We start from the raw sequence: 7,475 nt of genomic DNA, 5'->3' as shown, positions 1-7,475 counted from the left end.
AACTTCCGAGTAAGAAAAGATGAGAACATTTAAGAGCCCTTGGGACTTCCCTGCTCGTCCAGTGGTTAAGACTCTGCACTTCGACTTCAGAGAGTGAGGATTTGATCCCTGGTCTGGGAACTAAGATCCCACATGCTGTGCAGTGCAGCTAAAAAAAAAAAAATTTTTTTTTTAACTTAGGAGCCCTTATTTGGAAAAGACATTGATGGCAGATGGATTAGAGAAAATAGTTTGGTTTCTATTTTGCTTACATCTTCATAAAGGAAAATGATCTGTTATTCATTTAGTAAAGGACGTTTTTAAATGTTTACTTTATTTTGAAGTTAGCCATAGATACATAATGTGTCAGAAACTGGGAGTGGAAGATTCCATGCCCTTCTCACTTCTTCCTGTCCTGAGTTCCCTTAAGGGCTACAGAGCTGCTGCTTTTCATGTGGTAGAGTTCTGCCATCTAAACATGGCATTGTAAAGTTTTCCCTGTAGTCCATTACATGGGCCTCGGTTCTTTCTGAATAAACCCTAGCCTTCATGGCACACTTCTTGTAGATGACTCTACATTTGTATGTACCCATCCCTTCATGTCCCATCATCAGAGACTTTCCTGCAACATTAATTTCTTAGCTGCTCTCCACTATCTTTCAAGTATATGGAAAAAGTATTTTACAAGTTCCATCGCCCTTGAATTACATTGCTTCTTAGATGTTTCTAGCCAGTGGTTCATGCTTCCTCTGAATTTTTTTGAATTTTGCTATCGAAGGCAGAGATTACATCTTTGATCTTCGCATTACTATCCTCCCTTTTACACAGCATTTGTTTAGGGGGGGAACTTCATAAGAACTAGATACTATGCTAGGGCATGCAATAGTGAGAAAAAAGAGACCCAGTTTCTACTTCCATGGATATTATAGACTAAGAGAAAAATAATAAGCAAATGGGCATGCTAATAAATATATAGTTACCATCCTCAAAATGTATTCTGAAGTAACCGTGTACAGTGTTTTAAGAACATGTAATAGGGCATTTGCTCCATGCTGAGGGTTCAAGGAAGGCTTCTAAGAGGTGGTGACACATTAGCTAAAATACAAAGGGTGAGCAGGAATCAATTACATCAGTGACTTTCAAGCAGGGGTGATTCTGCCTCCCAGCGACATTTGGCAATATCTTCAGACATTTTTTGTTGTCTCATTTGGGGTGGGGATGTTGCTGGCACTGAATGAGAGAGGCAAGGGATGCTGCTTAACATCCTAAGATGCACTGGAAAGCCCCACAGTGAGGAGGTATCTGGCCCAAAATATCCGTTGCACGAATGCTGAGAAACCTGAACTCAACAAATTATTCCAGCCAGAGGGAAGAATGTGTCAAGACCTAGCTCACACCCAGCCTGGCACAGAGAAGGCATGCAATGTTGAGCTCAATTTCCAGTTTAATTTGATTGGTGCATCACCTTTATTTTTCTTTTCTGTCATTACTCTGATGGGTAAAATTCTGTTTTACAAGGCTTGGGTGGAAATGAATATGACAAAACCATTTCTCTCCAAAGTGTAACTGAAAGCTTGATTCAGGCAAGAGAGTGAAATAGAGGTAATGAATGTGAGAATTTTTCTTTTACTCTAGACTGCTTGAAAACAGAAAATGGCCTCTCTATCATGACTAACGAGATGATTCCTTCAAAGTGGACCTTTGTGGTTTGGGGTCCCCATATGATGATCTCGGTTGAGCTGAAATGAAAGTTAAGGTTATCAGAGACTAAACAGAATAGGGTATAGGAAAAAGGGTGAAAGGGACCTAAGATTTGTAGAGTACTTTCTAAAGTCAAGGCTTGTAGGCATAGTATTCATTCACTTAGCAACTATTTATCAGAGCTCAACTGTCGTAGATACTCAAGCTTGGAAAAATAAAAATCTCAGGAACTAGTGCAGCAACACGTACACAAACAGAGTGATAATGAAATATGAATAGTGCCCCAATATTGTTAGTTTTGCCTTAGGTCTGAGAGGAAGCCTGAATCCATGATGCCTGGCGTGGGGGTGGGAAGGCACTTCCATCAGGGTGTCTTCATCGAGGAGGCACTGATGGTTATGAGACTTTAAGGAGGACTATGACGATACAGGGTGGAAACTCTAAGGGACAGCACGTAAAAAGCCAACTGTGAGAAAGCAAGTCAGGCTTGGAGTGCAGTAGGTGTGGGGTGTGGCTGAAAGGGCATGTCACTAGGGGGTGGGTAGAGAGGGGTGAGGAGAATTGGCAGAGGGGAAGTCGTGGAGGGCTGTGTACTGTGCTGGGGAAGCAAGGGAAAGGCACAAATGGATGTGCAGGTTCAGAATGACCGCTCTGGCATTATTGTGGAGACCAGACAGGAAGAAAGCGAGACTGGGCAAGAGACTGGAGTTAGGAGACCAGTAGGAGTCCAGGCAAAAATATCTGATCACAGAGAAATGGTGCTGTATATGGGCACGATTAACGGGTGGTCAGCAGGAAAGAGGATTCACTTTACCTTTATTTTGAATGGTTTTAATTTGGCAAATAATCCATTGTTAATGGTAATCGAAAAGTTAAGTGTAAAATAAAAACTAGCAGGAATTTCAAAACAATGACAATTTAACTTCCATTACAGATTCTTTGAGACATCGTCACCTGTGAGTATACACGGCCTTAATTACATTGTTGTCATGAAGCAGGAACCACCTTCAGTGTGAGGTGAGCCACCTGTTCTGGACCTCAGACCAGGACTGAGTCTGGTTTTTCAGGAATCAGTGAAACTGGGAGGAATGGCCTAATGTGGGCTTGAGAAGGGGAGTTGTGAGAATGAGAGATTTGAAATAATGGCCCCAGTGTCCAGGCCAGAGCACAAAACTGTCAGTCTACAGAAGAGGAAAACAGGGAAACCTGGAAGGTTGTGCTTAAAATATTGAAACTGTAGAAAGTTAATTAACATAGTGAGTTACAGGTATGTAATCTATTCCAGTCCAATAATATTTATGACTGGCGCACCAGATTATTTCACATCGTGTAGAAGAGGTAACTGGGCTTTCCTTGGGTAACAATGGGAAGTCTCAGTAAAGGACCTCTGAGCGTGATACAAATGACTTGTGCAAACCCCTTAGCCAGATGTTCAAGGCCTTCCATCACTGGGCCCCCACTTACCAATAAAAATTCCTTATGCTTGTATAGGTTTTTGTGGTTTATATAACATTTACACACAGAATGATATTTTATATTCCCAATAACCCTTGTGGGTTGGCAGGTAGATATTTTGCCATCTGCAACAATAAAAGCTGAGAATGAGAGAAACTGAGTACTTTGAACAAATAGTCATTACTAGGCAGGACCAGTACTGGAAGCTTTGTGGACTGTTTCTTAGATCTTTCCATTCACCATGCTTCATCCTTCAGGTTCCTGATCTTGGAATTCGTCCTCTCCTTTCCTCCTTCCTGTCTTTGCTCACACATTTCTTTCTGCCAAGAATGGAGTTCTTGCCCCATTTCTACATGTTTTTCAAGGATCAGATAGTATTTTCCCCTAAAGCTTTCTCTGACATATTCTCAAGCCCATCAGCCAGAAGTAATCTCTGCATAGCTTCTCTCCCTGCTGTATTTTTGTGTGGGCTTAAGATACTGTCACCTTCTATGTTGCACCATAATTAAGTGTGTATATGTCTTGTCTCCTCTCCTAGGCAATAGGCACCAAAGGTGTGTACTTTCTCATCTTTGAATCATTATAGCACTTAATAGAAAGTGTTACTAACTTGGTAGAAAGAAGACATAGCAGGCATTACTGACCCTTTGAATGAATGAGTGAAATGGATGTGAGTCCCAAGGACTTGGTCTTTGGAAAAGAAATTGTTTCTAACACTTTCCTCGCCCCCCACCCTCATCCCCTCTTATTCCATGACTGCAAGCAGAAACACACTCTAGAAAATTTCAAAGATTACCAGGCAGTGTTCCTTCTGTTTAATTTTAATGGAAATAAAATTTCTTATACAAATCAATCAGGGAAGAGCATCAAACTTGAGTCAAGATACATGGGAAACCATATCATGTTTGGGAGTCTTGGACCTTTAACTTAAATCACTTCTGATTAAGAACAAGGATCCTAGGACCATGGTAGGGAATGTCTTTGACTAAGTATCCCAGGGTTCCTTTTCACTGCTTCCTAGTCTCACCCTTCTCAGCATGCAAGGGGAAGGCCACTGAGGGGGTTTAGCTCATAGTTTGGAAAAGAAAGATTCCCACTGACAATGGCTTCCTGGATCTGATATCTGGAAAATGTATATAATGCAGTGGAGCATAGAAAATGGGATTATGTCCACAAGACACAGGAAATATATCTCAAATTCACAGCTAGGTTTTCTTGTCTATGATTCTTCTGTACTCCGCCCCACCTTCACTGGGCAGCTTGCTGCATCTCAGTTCCCCAACCAGGGAGTAAGCCCAGGCCCATGGCAGTGAAAGCATAGAATCCTAACTGGACCACCAGGGAATTCCCATCTTGTCTGTGATTTTTAATGGATGGTCCTGAAATTCATTCTGTGCTCTTTCCATTGGTTATATATACCACATAATTTTTAATGTTCAAACAAAAACAATATAGACCCCAACTCTCCAACTCTTGATCCTGTCTATTAATGGCTATTTGGTCAAAGTTCTGTTCCTCTCATTCTCAGTTTTTGTTATTGCAGATGGCAAAATACCTACCTGCCATTCCTACAAGGTTACTATGAATATAAAATACAGTAAAGTATATGAAAACACTATATAAACTACAAAATGCCATACAATCAAGTTACTTACTTTTAATCAAATAACCTGATTAAAAAATGGACAAAGAACTTGAATACACATTTCTCCAAAGAAGATACACAAATGGCTAAGAAGCATATCAAAGATGCTCAATATCACTAATCATTAAGAAAATGTAAATCAAAACCACAATGAGGTATCATCTCACACCAATCAGGATGGCAACCTCTAAGGAAAAAAAAAAAAAAAAAAAAGAGAAAGTGTTAGCAAGGATAGAGAGAAATTGAAACCCTTGTGCACTGTTGGTAGGAATGTAAAATGGTGCAGCCCCTATGGAAAACAGAGATTCCTCAGAAAATTTAAAAATAGAATTATCATATGATTTAGCAATTCCACTTCTGAGATTCTGTACTCAAAAGAATCAAAAGTAGGGTCTCAAAGAGATATTTGTATGCCCTTGTTCACAGCAGAATTGTTCACAATACCCAAGTGTTTATTGATGGGTGAATGGACAAACATAATGTGGTATAAATATACATATATATAAATGGAATATTAGTCAGCCTTACATTTAAAAAAGGAGATTCTGACACATGCTACAATGAAGATGAACCTTGAGTGCATTATGCCAGGTGAAATAAGTCAGTGCTAAAGAGACAAATACTGTATGCCTCCACTAATGTGAGGTGCCTAGAGTAGTCAAATTCATAGAAACAAAGGGCAGAATGCCGGCTGCCAGAGGCTGAGGGGAGGGGAAATGGGAGTTGTTATTTAATGGGAGTTGTTTCAGTTTTGTAAGATGAAAAGTTCTGGAGACTGGTTGCACAACAATATGAGTATACTTAGCAATACTGAACTGTACAGTTTCATTTAATTGTAAACTGTACAACTAAAGTAAGTTTAATTTTTAAAAATTAAAAATCAAAACAAAAATGTGGAACTGTACGAAATCCAAGGAAATTTCAGGGTTTTGTTAATTTTCTTTTTTTCTTTTTTTTTCAATTGGAGGATAATTCCTTTATAATACCATTAATTTTCTTGACTGACTTCTCTGGGAAGATGGCAAAAGTTGGATGCTATTATTTCTTATTAATTTTGTTAACTGAGTAAAAGGAGGCATTACTTGCTTTATAGATCCTATATAGTTCTCTACTCAATAGCACTCAATTCATGACCAACACTAGGAATAGGATAGAAAAGGAAAGGTATGTTTCTGTCCTGGGGCTGGTGGGGGTATGTGGGAGGAATCATTGTAAACTTTATAAATTGCAATAAAATGCAAGGTGAAAAGTGCAAAGAATATGGGTCAATAATATGGACTTTTAAAGATGGTTATAGAATTAAATGTAGGAAAATTCTGAAAGAAATGGGAATACCAGACCACCTGACCTGCCTCTTGAGAAACCTGTATGCAGGTCAGGAAGCAACAGTTAGAACTGGACATGGAACAACAGACTGGTTCCAAATAGGAAAAGGAGTCCGTCAAGGCTATATATTGTCACCCTGCTTATTTAACTTATATGCAGAGTACATCATGAGAAACGCTGGACTGGAAGAAGCACAAGCTGGAATCAAGATTGCTGGGAGAAATATCAATAACCTCAGATATGCAGATAACACCACCCTTATGGCAGAAAGTGAAGAGGAACTAAAAAGCCTCTTGATGAAAGTGAAAGAGAAGAGTGAAAAAGTTGGCTTAAATCTCAACATTCAGAAAACGAAGATCATGGCATTCGGTCCCATCACTTCATGACAGATAGATGGGGAAACAGTGGGAACAGTGTCAGACTTTATTTTGGGGGGCTCCAAAATCACTGCAGATGGTGATTGCAGCCATGAAATTAAAAGACACTTATTCCTTGGAAGGAAAGTTATGACCAACCTAGATAGCATATTGAAAAGCAGAGATATTACTTTGCCGGCTAGGTCTGTCTAGTCAAGGCTATGGTTTTTCCAGTAGTCATATATGGATGTGAGAGCTGGACTGTGAAGAAACCTGAGTGCCGAAGAACTGATGCTTTTGAGCTGTGGTGTTGGAGAAGACTCTTGAGAGTCCCTTGGACTGCAAGGAGATCCAACCAGTCCATCCTAAAGGAGATCAGTCCTGGGTGTTCATTGGACGGACTGATGCTGAAGCTGAAACTCCAATACTTTGGCCACCTCATGCGAAGAGTTGACTCACTGGAAAAGACCCTGATGCTGGGAGGGATTGGGGGCAGGAGGAGAAGGGGACGACAGAGCATGAGATGGCTGGATGGCATCACCGACTCGATGGACATGAGTTTGAGTGAACTCCAGGAGTTGGTGATGGACAGGGAGGCCTGGCGTGCTGTGATTCATGGGGTTGCAAAGAGTCGGACACGACTGAGCAACTGAACTGAACTAAAGTAAAGGCCATGTATTTCTTCCTTGCCACACCATGCTCAGCTCTCAGATTAGGCACACAAGACAGTCAGTAGTCAGGTACTAAATGACTTAAAAGTGCCTCCTTCAGTGCCTGGTACATGACACAGTGCCTGGCACATGACCTTGCTCCGTAAGTATTAGCTCTGCCCTTTCCCTTCTACCTTCCCTGCAGTTCCCCTCCTTCTTCCCTCCTTTTGTGGAACATCACCATAAAGGCTGATACTCTGTGTGCAAGGAGAAAGATTTCTGTCCTAAGAACTCATGTGCCTTAATTCTATATCCTATTCTCACCTTGTTTATAAGTGTTCAGAAAAAAATTTTTAATGCTTT

Source organism: Ovis canadensis, chromosome 2, assembly GCF_042477335.2.
Source record: "Ovis canadensis isolate MfBH-ARS-UI-01 breed Bighorn chromosome 2, ARS-UI_OviCan_v2, whole genome shotgun sequence".
Lineage (NCBI taxonomy): Eukaryota > Metazoa > Chordata > Mammalia > Artiodactyla > Bovidae > Ovis > Ovis canadensis.
Note: the sequence above shows the minus strand (reverse complement) of the source record.